Source organism: Camelus ferus, chromosome 5 (assembly GCF_009834535.1).
Source record: "Camelus ferus isolate YT-003-E chromosome 5, BCGSAC_Cfer_1.0, whole genome shotgun sequence".
Taxonomy (NCBI): Eukaryota; Metazoa; Chordata; class Mammalia; order Artiodactyla; family Camelidae; genus Camelus; species Camelus ferus.
The window spans coordinates 95,380,319-95,393,324 of record NC_045700.1 but is presented as its reverse complement, the minus strand read 5'-3'; the positions used below and the strand labels follow the sequence as shown (position 1 = coordinate 95,393,324).

The following is a 13,006-nucleotide window of genomic DNA, read 5'->3' as shown; positions in this document are numbered from 1 at the left end:
CCTAAACTAAAAAACAAAGGTGGCCTTAAATTAAAGGAGCCAGGTTGACCCCCTAAATTCTACCAGCAGGAATCAGGCTGTGAAAACTACTCTGCTGCAAACACACATTCTCCTTCACCAAAAAAGACAGGATGACTCAGAGGGTGGAAACAAGAGGCCAGAGGGTAGAGCCAAACACTGTGAAGAATTATTTCCAAGCCTCAAAACCTCATCAAGGAACTTCCAACATGTGTCCTGCTGGATGTCAGAACTGCCGTGGACCACTGACTCCTTGGTGCCTCCCGTTCCCCCCTTTTTTAAAGAGGAATATGCATCATGGTTATCTTGTGCCTACCCCACCACTGTATGCTGGTTATAGGAAGCAGATAACCAACTCTTTAGTTTCACAGACCCAAAGATGGAAAGGAACTGTACTCAAGGAGCTGTACTAAAGGAACTGTCCTTGAAGAGCCTCACCGAGGGGGCAGCAACTTGGAGGAGCCGACCATGCGTGGGAGGGGAGGAAGGGCTGAGAAAGATGTGGGATTTTTTAATCGAAGAGAGTTGAGCCTCCAGTCAAGGGTTGGGAAAGTTTATTCTCCCTCTCAAGGGAGGAACTGGAACGCTACATGGTAAGTGGTGTGGATACAAGAAAGGGTGAAAACATACAGACAGACCTCAACTTTGAACTCTGAATTGTATTCCACACTTTCCACTGAACATCTCAAAAGTACCTCAGATTCAATCTTTCCAAGACCACGCCTTGTCTGGTAGCTTACATCTCCATGAATCTACCCAGCTGCACGGGGTAGACAGCTCGGGATGGAGCGTGATCCCCTCCCACCCCTCACCATTCATTACCCAACCAGCCACCCAGATCAGAAGCTCTTACCTCCTTAGCTGCTCTAGGATCAGCTCACTTCTCTCCACCCACCTCCAGCCCCACAGTCCAGGCCGCCAGGATCAAAGCTGGCCTTGGGAAATGGCCGGATCGTTGGCCTGCCCTGGACCACAAGGCTGGCGCCCACAGCCACTCTGCTCCTTTCAAAATGCCAGTCCCCTTGTGACTCTCCCTGCTTAAGCCAGTAAGTGGCTTCTCGCTCACCTGGCCCCATGGTCTCCCCTGCAACCTGAGCAGCTGAGGGGAGGCAGGACCGCAAAGCTGGAAGGAGGGAAGAACAAGGGTGCTGGTGCCCTTCCCCCAGGGGCACCACGGGGCTCTGCACCAGGTCCCCTCCTCCTCCAGGCGCAGGCCTGCCCATCTCCCTAATGTCAGATCTCTGCTAAGTGCGGCTTCCTGTGGGGAGCCCCTTCCCCTGCCCACAGCCCGCTCTAATGCACGCCTCATTAAACAGGGCTCCTTCAGCATGCCGTACTTGGTCCACTGAACGCTTGAAATGAGCCAAAAGCAGTGGACGACGTTCTTGGTCCCCCTCTGCACCTGCACATGAAGAGACACGGGCCCAGAGAACTGAAGAGAAATGGCCAAGGTCACCGAGCTGGGGACAGGTCCCTCTCACCGAAGGAACGGGAGGCTCAGTCCACGTCTGACTAATGGAGGGAAAAGAACTACCTAAAAACAAGCGGGGAAGTAAAACGCTGTGACAGGGGTTCCTCACGCTTAAGTCCCTTGTCCTGCGTTTTCTTTCTCCCTTCCCCTCGCTTTTCTCCTCCTTCCCTGTGTTCAGTAGCTGACCTGTCTCCCTTTAACTACTTCCCAAGGAAGCAGCCTCAACAGTCTTTCCCACAGATTTGAAAATTCCCTGCAATAAAAATGTCAAGGGTGAAATAAGACAATGCATTTTCTCAGTCCTACATCAGGCCAAATTACATATTAAAGGACCAACATCTGAACAATAAAACTCAGGATAAAAGCCACCTTTAACTTGTCAGAACCTTGGCTGCGGTCTGGATTACAACTGGAGCAGGCGCTGGGGCTGAAGTTGTCCTTCTCCAGGGTATTTCACACATGGGCCCAAATCTGCTTGGCCCCTCCCCGACCTCCTCCCCAGCCCACACCTCGCCCGGCTGCCAGAGCTGATTCAAATCCTAGAGAGACTGATGAATTTTGGGGGGACTGATTGCTGAGAAATTTTTTTTTTCTTGCCTAAAGAGTGAGCCTGGAGGAGGAGGGCAGAGCTCAGTGGTAGAACCTGCGCTTAGCATGCACGGGGTCCTGGGTTCAATCCCCAGTAACTCCATTTAAAAAAAAAAAAGCCTGCTGGAAGCCAGGTTGGCAGCGCTGGCCCAGCCCCCGAACGCCCCGCCCAAGGGACAGGGAAGTGACTGAGCTGTCATCACTGCTGACTCCTTCATTAGGGAAGCACTCACTCCTGCTCCCCACTGACGGCTCTTTGTTTCTGAACTTTCTTACTCAGGTGAAAGGACTCAAAGTCTCCTTTCACCAAAGTACCTGAAAACCCTCCGTCCACCCACACCAGTTGCACCTTCTTCCCCCGTGGGTGACCAGCACTGTCTTTCCTGGGCTTTTGTGATCTTACAGTTCCCAGAGAGGCTCTGAGTGCTCAGCACCGGCTCTGGTGTGTGAAGACGCAGGGAGACTGCGTCCCCTCTGGGCCTGCCTGGGACAAAGTCAGGGCCCCGCCCAGAGGACAAGGTGCGAGCCCTCCCCAGGGACCCCTGCCCCAAGGCGCCCCGTGACAGGCCAGTGTCACAGCTGGATGACATGTAAAGTTGATTTCGATTTTAAGGGCCTGTGAGGGGAAATGCTAATTATTTCGACGCTGGCAATGTCCCTGTGATGGGCTGATCCCCACAATTTCATTCTGTCCCGTTACTCGTGAAAACTGGATTCAGACTCCCACACAAACTGCCCCACAAACTCCCCATGTGCTGACCGCCAGTCAATTCAGTTTCCCCACTTCTGTGAGCCCTCCCTCCACAATTTTGATTTTTGTCATCACAGACAAGAATGGGGAATGCCATTCACCAGAGACGGTCCCTCCTCCTGGCTCACAAATGAGGAAAACCAGCCCCAGACCACAACCCCCCCAAGACTCGAGTCCCAGCTGGCGCCAGACCCAGAGCCCCCAGCACCTCCCTGCAGGCTCTCCGCCCACAGGAAGACTCACCTCAGGGCAGGCGTGTTTGTCTCCTCCGTGAAGACCGCACAGGACCCAGGCACTGTGACTGGCCCCCAGTGGCCTCTGCTTGTCCATCCTGGCTCTGGAAAGCTACAGCTTTTGTTTTTCATTTCATTTTCTATGAAGGTTAAGATAATGCTTGAAGTCTAAGGTCTTTCTAAGTGTCAGTGACAAGGGAACACTGGCTTTAGGGCCTCCCCTGGAAGGGCTGCTGAGCTACGGTATGGACTTAGTCTAGTGGAAATCAGCGACAACCCACATCCGCCAGGGTGGGGTCAGAGGGGGGCTAGTGGAGAGTCAGGACTCCCTGCACTGCCCGGTGTTAATGAGGGAAGTACCCTGTGCCCCAGCCCCCTGCGGCTGAGAGGAAGACATCCTCTCCATCCCTCAGGGTCTCAACAGGGGCCAAGAGGGGAACCTGGACTTTCACGGCACCTGACAGTAATAATGCCACACTTCCTTCTCCCAGTGATGACGTGTCAGAGGTTGCCTGCTAAAACAGATTTAGGTAAAATCCTGAACACCTGAAATGTGTGAGATATAACTGAAAATCACTAGTCATGCCACAAAGCAGGAAAATCCCAACTCAAATGAGAAAAGATGGTCAACAGATGCCAACACCAACGATACATGTGCTGGAATTCCCAGACAAGGATTTTACAGCAGCCATCACAACGCTTAAACAAGGGATCGTAAACGCCCTTGAAATAAATGAAAAGAAGCAGAAGATACAAACCAAAGAAGCAGAAGATACAAAGAAGAAACTTATGGAAACTTTAGCACTGAAAAATATAACCAAAGGTTTTTGTTTCTCGTTTTTTTAACTCACTGGATGGCTCCACAGCAGAACAGAGAAGGCAGAGGGTGTAACTGGTGAACTGGAAGAGAGAACAATGGAAATCACCAAGCTTATCAACAGGAAAAAAAATCACGGAGCCTCAGGGCCTGCGGGACTACAGCAAAAGGCGCAGCACTCGTGTCGCCGTGGCCCTGGACACAGGGCAGGGCTGGCAGCGCCTCAGAGACACCATGGCTGAAACTTGCCCCAAACTGGGCCAAGGAGCACACAGGTACAGATTCAAGAAGCCAAGCAAACACCAAAAAGGATTAACCCAAAGAAATCTGCACCAAGACACACCATAATGAAACTCCTGAAAACCAAGGACAAAGGAAAAATCTTGAAGGTGGCAAGAGAGGAACACCTTACAGAGACGAGAAAAGGCAGCTCTGAGCGACGTGACTTCTCATCAGAGACCACAGAGGCCAGAGGAAGTGGGACAGCATGTGTCCAGAGCTGAACAAAACCATCAGTGAAAAACACCCTTCAAAAATGAAGGAGAAACCAAGACACTCTTAGATGAAGGAAAACTAAGCGAATCTGTCGCCAGCAGACCTGCCCTGAAGAAATGACTAAAAGAAGATCTTGAAATGGAAAGGAAATGATAAAAGAAGGATCTTGGAACATCAGGAGGGAAAACCCCACAACAGAAAAGGTGAAAATATGGGCAGACACAATATACCGGGCTTTAGGAAAACGTTTTGTGAAACATGCATGTTATTTCAGGCCTTTTCAACAGTTACCATCATCATATGCGTGGATGGTGAGCACCTGGAAATAGCTGATACTTTTTGATTTTTTTGAAGCTAATTTAGAAGAGTTTCATTCAGGTTTCATAAATAAAAAACAATGTCTCTCTGATTACTTGACCTGCTTCTCAAAATATTCACCATCCCTGTTTTGTAAGTCAGATTTCCCACTGACAGAATTACAGATTCATAAAAACTAATTTTATCCCCAAGTTTATTCCAAATAGAATTAACAAATCCGGATTTAACAACTAAAACTACAGGGTGCCCAGGTAAATTTAAACATTACATGGGACATTGTTATACTAAAAACCATTCATTGTTTATCTAAAGTTCAAGATCCACGGGGCGTCCTGTGCTGTCGGGCAGCCCCGTGGGGCTTGACCGTCAGCGTCTACAGCACAGAGGCTCCCCCCACCCCCAGAGCAGACCATACCTACCCTGGAACCTCGTCCCTCTTGGCAAGAACCCGCCGCGGGGCCCACCAGCTCACACTGTCACATCTTGAACAGTAAATAACATCCTTGCTCAGAAATGCCTCATTTCCATAGATTAGGAAGTCTGGGGACTGTTTTATGCTTTCATTCATAAGGGTAAAAATTACCTGCTCCTAGGGGCCCGACAGAAGAAATGGAAAGCTTTAGAGCCACTGCGAGGCAGAGAGCAGCTGGGGGTTGGTAGCACACTCACCCCCACCCTGGTCTACCCACATTCAGAGCAGGCATTCCAACCCCCGGGGACATGCAGACCACAAACCTGTACTCAGACCCTTACAACAAATGTTTGGGGGCGGGAGCGTAGGCCTTGCGGAGCACAGGGTGGGGGTACCACTTGGCTGGGAGGGAAGGGAAGGCTTCCCAGCAGAAGTGGCATCTGAAAGGGGATGGGGGCAGCCCTGAGGGTTTCCAGCACAGTCTGAGGGAAGGGGCATGGGGGAGGGGGACAGGCAGCGGGGCCACCAAGAGCTGGAGGTGACGAAATGTACACGGCAGGTGGGAGGTGGAGCCACATTCAGGGAAGCTCCTTCCAGCCAGCCGAGGGGGAGGACGAAGCAGAGCAGACTGGAGGCAGGACATGAGCCAGGCCGCCGTCCCGCTGGTGCAGGAGCGCCCGGAGGTGGACATGGGGAGAGCAGAGGCGAGGGAGGGCAGGAGGTGATGCGAGGGACGGAGGGGCTCCCACCCACGTCCTGTGTAGCAGGTTCTTTCCTTCCTCCACAACGCTCTCTGAGCCCCTGCCGTGTACAGGGCACGGGGCTGCAGTCTTCCCTGTATTTCCACAGCCACGGGTAGCGGGGTGGGAGCCAGCTGAAGTCAGCAGGGTCACCCCCAGGCTTTTCAAGGTCTGTCCTCCAGCTGCCCACCCAGGCCGTCACTCGCACGCCAAGTGCGGTTCTATCCCACACGCCTGGAGCTCCATTTGGGTTTTACACACCGGGAGGCTTGAGCTCCCAGGCCCCGGGCCCCTCAGTGCTCAGCCGCCTCACCCCACCTCTCACCACAGCTTGGCTCTCGCTCCTTCTGAAACAGCAGGGATGTTCCAAGGAACACTTGGAATATTCTAATTTTCTGGTTTTGGCCCACAGAACGCAATTGGTATTATAGCTGACCATGTGTTCAACAACTTTATAAATTTATTAATCTAAAAACGTATCTGTAAATACTTCTAGATTTTCTACATTTCTGTTGTCAAATAACAAGTTGTTTCCACCTTTCTAATCCTTATATCAAATGATTTTTTTTTTGTTGTTAATTACCTTAGTGGACCCAACTCAAAAGCAAAGCATTACATTTTTCGCCAGTAGTTGCAATGCCTGCTGTGGGCTCTTTGTAAATAACCTGTATCAGAGTCAAGGCAGTCCCTCCCACTCCTCGCTGGCAGGGATTTTTAATTAAACAGTTTTTTCTCCATCTGTTAATATGATCATAGAATTTTTATCCCTTAATCCATAAATACGATTAACTATAAAATTTATCTTATAACGCAGATATCATTAGAGAAGACTAAAACACACACACATATCCCAAAGTGTGCACCAGCTCAAAACGTTTTATCGCCTGTTTAACAGCCCAGGATGGAAGTCTGACTGGCAAGCAGCTCTTCTCCCGACACGCTGACCGTCTACCCGGTAACTTCCCGTTCCCTAAGGGGCAGGTCGTCTGCACAGAAAGCAGAGGGGAAAGCGAACAGGAGGAGGCCTGCGAGCTCTCTCCTTGGAAGTTTTCACCTGGAGGCTGCATTTCATTGATGAGAAGGTCACCTGGTCACAGCCTGGTGACAGCCCCACATCAACAAAGAAAACAACAAATTCCGGTGGAGAGCCTCCCGGTACAAGCCCAAGCTGGTCTTACCGCATTAGAGTTTGTAAGTCGCTAAATCCAGTTTTCTGACTTTTCTTTAGGATTCCGCATCCATGCATATGTGAGGCAGGCCAGAACTATTTTTCTCCCACCGTCTTTGCTGGGTTTTGTCATCAAGGTTGTTTTAACTTCATAAAAGGAGTTTAGCCGTGCCAGTTGTGAACGTGTCGCCTCTCAGCCCTGACTCCGCTTTTCACTGTCCTGCTTCGGAAGCCAGACGGGTTCTTCCCGGCCAGCCGCCGTGGCGCCAGGCTCTGCTGGTGGGGGAGCTGGAGGGATGCTGGAGGAGGAAGCCTCTCTCCCTGGTCCTGGGCGCCTTCCTTCCTCTGGTTCCCACGGTGCTTGACTGGAGTGCTGTGCAGCCAGTGGAGCCCAGTGAGCTTCAGGGCACCTGAGATGACTTCCTGGTGGAGCGGTCCATGGCACCCCTGTGAGCAGCTTCCCGCAAGTTCTGCAGGTACCCCAGCCAGCCTCCAGGGAGTTCAAGGGCACCCCCATCAAGGGGCTCTCAGCAGCTCACCAGCAAGCCCAGCCACACCCCAGTGGGCTTCTAAGCAAAGTTGACAGCACCTCCCTTCACCCCGGGCAGCTCCCAGGTGAATTAAGTAGCCATCCCACTTCCGTGGGCATCCCACTGCCAGGGGTGTGGGTTCCGGGGATGGGGGTCCCACCTTCCGCCAGCTCAGCGTTCTTACCCATCAGTCTTGGATGAACAAACATGGACCATCTCTGGTCCAGATCAACCTGGAAAACTTCTCCGCCGTCTGTCTGTTGAGCTAGAACAGCAGCATCTCCAACCAGGTCTCAGTCCAGCCTTAAGGAGGCCTCCTCCCTTCCTTATTTAGTCTTCCTTGGGTACTCCCCCTCAGGGTATCCCTTAGAATCCTCTTCTTTCTCCCTGGAAGTAGTTAATAATTCTTTACATCAAATCTTCCTTGCTCAAATTATTGTGTGGTTACTGCCTGTTGGACTGGACCCTGACTGATACAGAACTGGTAACAGGAATGCCCACAGGAGACAGACTTGCAAAGATGGCGTTTGGGAACTGATCTGTTGGAATCTCAAGCTTAACAAGTGCTGTGCTCATGGCCAGCGGGAAACGCTCAGTACCCGTGGCCTGCGGGCACACCGGCATCAGAACTAATCACACTCGCCTTCGGTTGCTTGTGATGAAGTGCTGTCTGAAGCCAGTGACCTCGAGCCCCAGTGGCTAATGAACTTTTTTTTTTATGGTGATAAGGATGACTACAGGGACACAGTATGGGATAGTCTCTTGAGTGCACTAGAGTGCATACAGAGAGAAAATGACAAGTCGTGGTGACTCAACTCAGGACAAGTGAGAACCAGAATACTTCAATGACAGCCCTAAATGAAGCTCTTTTCTTGCAGTCACAGGATTGATATTCCTAAAAATCATACAGAAAAGTTAATTGTATTGCTGGTGAACAACAACGTGGAGTTCACAGTCTCACCAGTATCTCAGGGGAAAGTCAGGCATTGGCTGGGAAAGGTGGGAGCATGAAACCTGGAGCGGGAACATTTGGTTAGACCCAGGGAAACCGATCATCTTGAAGTGCGAAGTCATTCTAAGCCTCTCTCACCAGTAGAAGCATCTTGGCCACAGTGTCTTGGAAAATTATTCTTTCTTTGCTTGAAAATCCTGTGACAACCTCGCCAAGGGAAGATGCCTTGAAAGGGGATACCCTCTCTCAAGACCCACCACAACCACATGACTAAGGTCGAATCACAGCATGCTCCAGAGGGACAGGAGTTGCACCACACTTCAGGAAGAAGAGCTTACACACCTAGAAAATGAGAAAGACTTCTCTAATATATATCAGGAGTATACATAAGAAATATGGGAAACATGTGTGAAGCGGATTCTAAGGGTGTTAGACCAAGGAGGGTGGAACATACCACTAGATCAGACCAAATTTATTATATGATGGAGAAGTTTCCAGACTCCAGATTTACTGTACTCACTGAGCAGCTAGAGGTGTTTCTAAGCAACACATCTAATTGTCTGAAACTTATACTCGAAAACAGTCTATACTTAACAAGGCTGAGACGCACGGAGGAGGGCATCCCAAGGCACAGGGAGGTAAGGTCGGAGTGGATTTACCATGTGTGCCCTGCACACCTACCTCCCGGCCACACACTTCACGAAGTCCTGGAAGACATTCCTTTCACCTGGGCACTGAGAACTCATTAGTCAGAGGAGCATTCACATCCAGGAACAGCCTCAGGACTGCTGTCCTTGGCGGGCAGGTATGATGGTGGAGGTGCCACCCCTGGGATGGGCTCTCTGATTTCAAGGGAGACGATGGGGCTCCAGAGGAGCACAGCAGGCAGTCCCCTTGGAAGTTTGACTTGGAAGCTGGACAAATCCATCAAGAGTCACACGAGGCCAACAAGGTCCCTTAAAAAAAGGTAAACCATCTCTGAAAGCCACAGAAAGACCCCAGCGATCCTCCTAGCCACAGCTGGGTCATACCTACACCCTAACTCATCAGGAAGCGATGAAGGCCCATCAATGGGCCCCGGCTGCCCGTGGGTCCCACCAGGGACTGGAATAAGCAGTTTACGAGTCCCTCCCAGCTGGCAGAATGGTGAGATGACTTCTACCACTGGCATTGGCAGAGAGAGAATTCTGGCAAAGGCCCTGGGCAGGTCAGAAAGTGCCATGTGGCTCCCGAAAGCTCCTCACACACCTAGTACTCATTAGGAATATCCCGTGTGGGTGCCTGATCGTATGAAGTCCAACTTCAGCCGACAGCATCCTCAACAGAGGCTACTCTCAGAGCTGGTCTCCGGCACACCATCTGTTATGCTGAACAGGGAGAATGCACGTTCCCCACACACTTAAAGCCTTTCTCTGATGCCTTACAAGGTGAGGCCTCTGACTGGAGGTTTTCTCACTTTGGCTGCACTCTTAGGCCTTTCTCTACAGTGAACCTTCTGGTGCCGAACGAGGAAGTCTCTTTGGTGGAAAGTCTTCCTCTTGAGTGTGAATCTGCTAGGGCTGAACGAGGATGGCCCTGAAGCTTAAGGCTTTCTCACACTGGTCATACTTAACGGGCTTTTGTGCAACACCAGTTGGAGGTTTTGGCAGGTTTCCCGTGTTTGCTGTACTCGTATTTCTGGGTTGCAGCCCTTCCAGTGCCAAATCAGGGCAGAGCTTTGTCAAAATGTTTTCATTCCATGCATTCAAAGTATAAACTTTCTGATGCTGAATGAGCTCACAGGTATGGCCAAAGGTTGTCTGATATTTACTGCACACACTAGGCCTTTGTGTTGTGAAGCTTCTGATGCCAAACAAATGTGTGTCCTTTGCTGAATGCACCCTTCCAACGGTGGCTGCACCCGTAAGGCTCTTCTCCACCTCCACGGTTGATTCTCTGGTGCTGAATGAGGTCGGCGTTGTGGCAAAGAATTTCCCACGTTAACTGCACTCAGGCCTTCCTCCAGTGTGGCTGCCCGCGGCTCCTTCACATCTGCTGTACTCCCCCGTGTGAAAGGTCTCTCCGCCTGCGGCCCACTGTGAATGGCCCGGTGCTGGAGGAGGCCCGGGCCGGCGAGGAACCGGTCCTCCCTGCACACTAAGGGCGTGGCTGTACTTGTCAATAAATCAACCCCAACTCCTACGTGGGCTCCATGGCGCTTCACAAGGCCCTGCCCCGCCCACTTCTGCAGGGTTTCTCTCGGCTGTGCTGCTTCGGAGCTGGGGAAAGCTGAAGCCGAAGCCTCTCCCACACCCCTCTCCACTGTAGTTTCTGCCCGCGATGGCTCCCTGTTCTCAGCCAGGACCAAAACGTCTTCGAGCCTGAGCCACACATGCCACGGAATGGGCCTCTGGCTGCACAGACCTGCACCGGAGCCCTACCCTGAGACTCTTACGAAAACGCCCTGCTCGGAAGGTGCCTCGCCCTCCGCTCCATGTCCACCACCCCGGGGGCCGCAAGTGCGAAGTGCGCCCGCGTCAGTCTCCACACAGCAGGGCCCGAGCCTCATCCACGAGCCACTCCTCCAGGATAAGCACGTGGCCACCTCCTCAGAGAGCGCGCGGCCCTGCCCCCGGGAGCCCCAGCCCGGAATCCTGCTCGGGCCCCACCCAGCTCTCCGCGCCGGCAGATCAGGACTGACCCCAGAACCGCCGAGATCCCAGGCAGACAGCTCCGGAAGTCCCGCCCCCACGTCGTCCACACGCACAAGAACACCCAACTCCTGGGTCTTCATTGGCCCGACACCGTTGTGACGTAAACAGAATGGCCGCAGAGGAATTGCGTTTCCACCCGGGGCGGGACTTCAGTTCCTTAAAGGAGACGCGCCAAGATTCCGGACAAGTACTCAACTTCCACTTCCTGAAGGGCATTGGCTGCCCTGGTGGCTGTCTGAGCACCTCCTTTTAAATTAGGTAAGTTCTATTTTCCTAGGAATGTATCCATTCCCTCTAAACTTGCACATTTACTACCTTGAAGTTGTTTCTAATATAGCCTTTTTTTTACATGACCTGTGAAATTGCCCTTTTAGTGTGATTCCTATGCCCTTTTCGTCTTGTCTCTCTGGAGGTGTTATAAATTTTGTTTTGAAAGAAGCAACTTCTGGCTTTGTTGCCGCCCTCCGTTGCTTGTAATGAATTCTGTTCGTTATTTCGCTTTCACTCACACACACCTCCCCACCCTCCATCCCCAAAAGCGCTTTAAGGTGGTTCACTGATGTAAATACTAGTCGTAGCTGAGACATCTAGTGTCACTGTGGTAACTTTTTCTTTCTTGCTCAGCCTTTCGTTTTCCTTGGAGTTGTGTCCCTTGGTTCCTAAGCACTTGCCAATAAATCAACCCCAACTCCTAAGTATGCTCAGAGACAACAGGTATTCTAATAATTGAGACATCTTCTCTGGAGCCTCAGCCTCCTCCCATCTGATCTCAATCCTGTGTCTTCTGGCCTGACGCACAGCTGCCACCCTGGAAGCTTTCACTGCATTCCTGGGAGTCACCTTGCCTTTGTGTTGGAGCCACATTTCCTGAACACCAGGTTTTCTCCTTTGTTTACTCCCTCACTCTGGAAGAGTACAATGCTCTAGTAGTTTCCTAAGAAAGGGTGTGTGGAACGTAAATTCCAAGAGAAACTACAAATCTTTAGCTTGACTTTTATATGTATTTCCTTCAGAATTCTGAAAGGTCCAAATTCCTCTACTGTCCCATGTGGCATCTGAGAATTCCAAAGCCATTTTCATTGCTGATACAGTGTATGTGTCCTGTTTATTCTCTCCAGAAGTTATAGAACCTCTCCTCCCCAGGGTTCTGAAATTACACAGTACGTGCCATGGCAAGGGTCTTTCTTCTTCCAGCGTGTTAGTACAAGGCTGATCCTTGTAATCTGGAGACTTACAGCCGTCCTTCTCAGAGTTCTCCTTAATTTATTGGAATCCACTGCTCCGTGTGTGTGACCTTCTCTGGCACATCTGGCACTGGCACCCTTACTCCCTTCTGGCTGGTGAGACTCCCCAGGAAGGAGGACTCAGCCTGTTTCCTGAGCTGAGGATTTTACACACTGAAGGCTGACGTCATGCCTCCTTTCAGGCTCCCACTGGGCTGGGGCAGGGCCAACGGCCCAAGCAGGCGGAGGGGAGTTGTAACTGCTTCCTAAACTGGCTCTCAGCCAGTCCTCCTGCTTTCAGCCTTCTTCACATCCACTTATGGAGGTACCTGGAACTGCCAGTTCCAGAGCCTCTGGGAGCTTTGCGATAAAACCAGATTCTCAGATGTCTTCATTTCTTTCTTACAGCGTCTCAGGTGCTTTCGAAGTCAGTAACCATTTACCTATCCTCTGGCGTTTCCAAAATTTTGTTGCTATTTACAGTCACCTTAGTGGATTTATACTTTTAAAAAAATTAAAATTCCCCCTAATTTTAATGGGGTTTCAGGGAGGAGCTGTGGTAAACGACCACATGTAGCTGTAAGAAGTCTGGGAAAT

The 13,006-nt window shown here is 51.1% G+C and overlaps 1 long non-coding RNA gene across 1 annotated transcript; it reads right to left on the bottom strand.

The window, feature by feature from the left end:
- Window positions 1-4,867: 4,867 nt before the first annotated feature.
- Window positions 4,868-11,211, bottom strand: LOC116663826. Its single transcript, XR_004320196.1, has 2 exons — window positions 9,175-11,211; window positions 4,868-8,835 (listed from the first exon to the last, which is right to left on the bottom strand). It is a non-coding gene; the product is annotated as an uncharacterized LOC116663826 (long non-coding RNA).
- Between the last annotated feature and the right edge of the window lie 1,795 nt (window positions 11,212-13,006).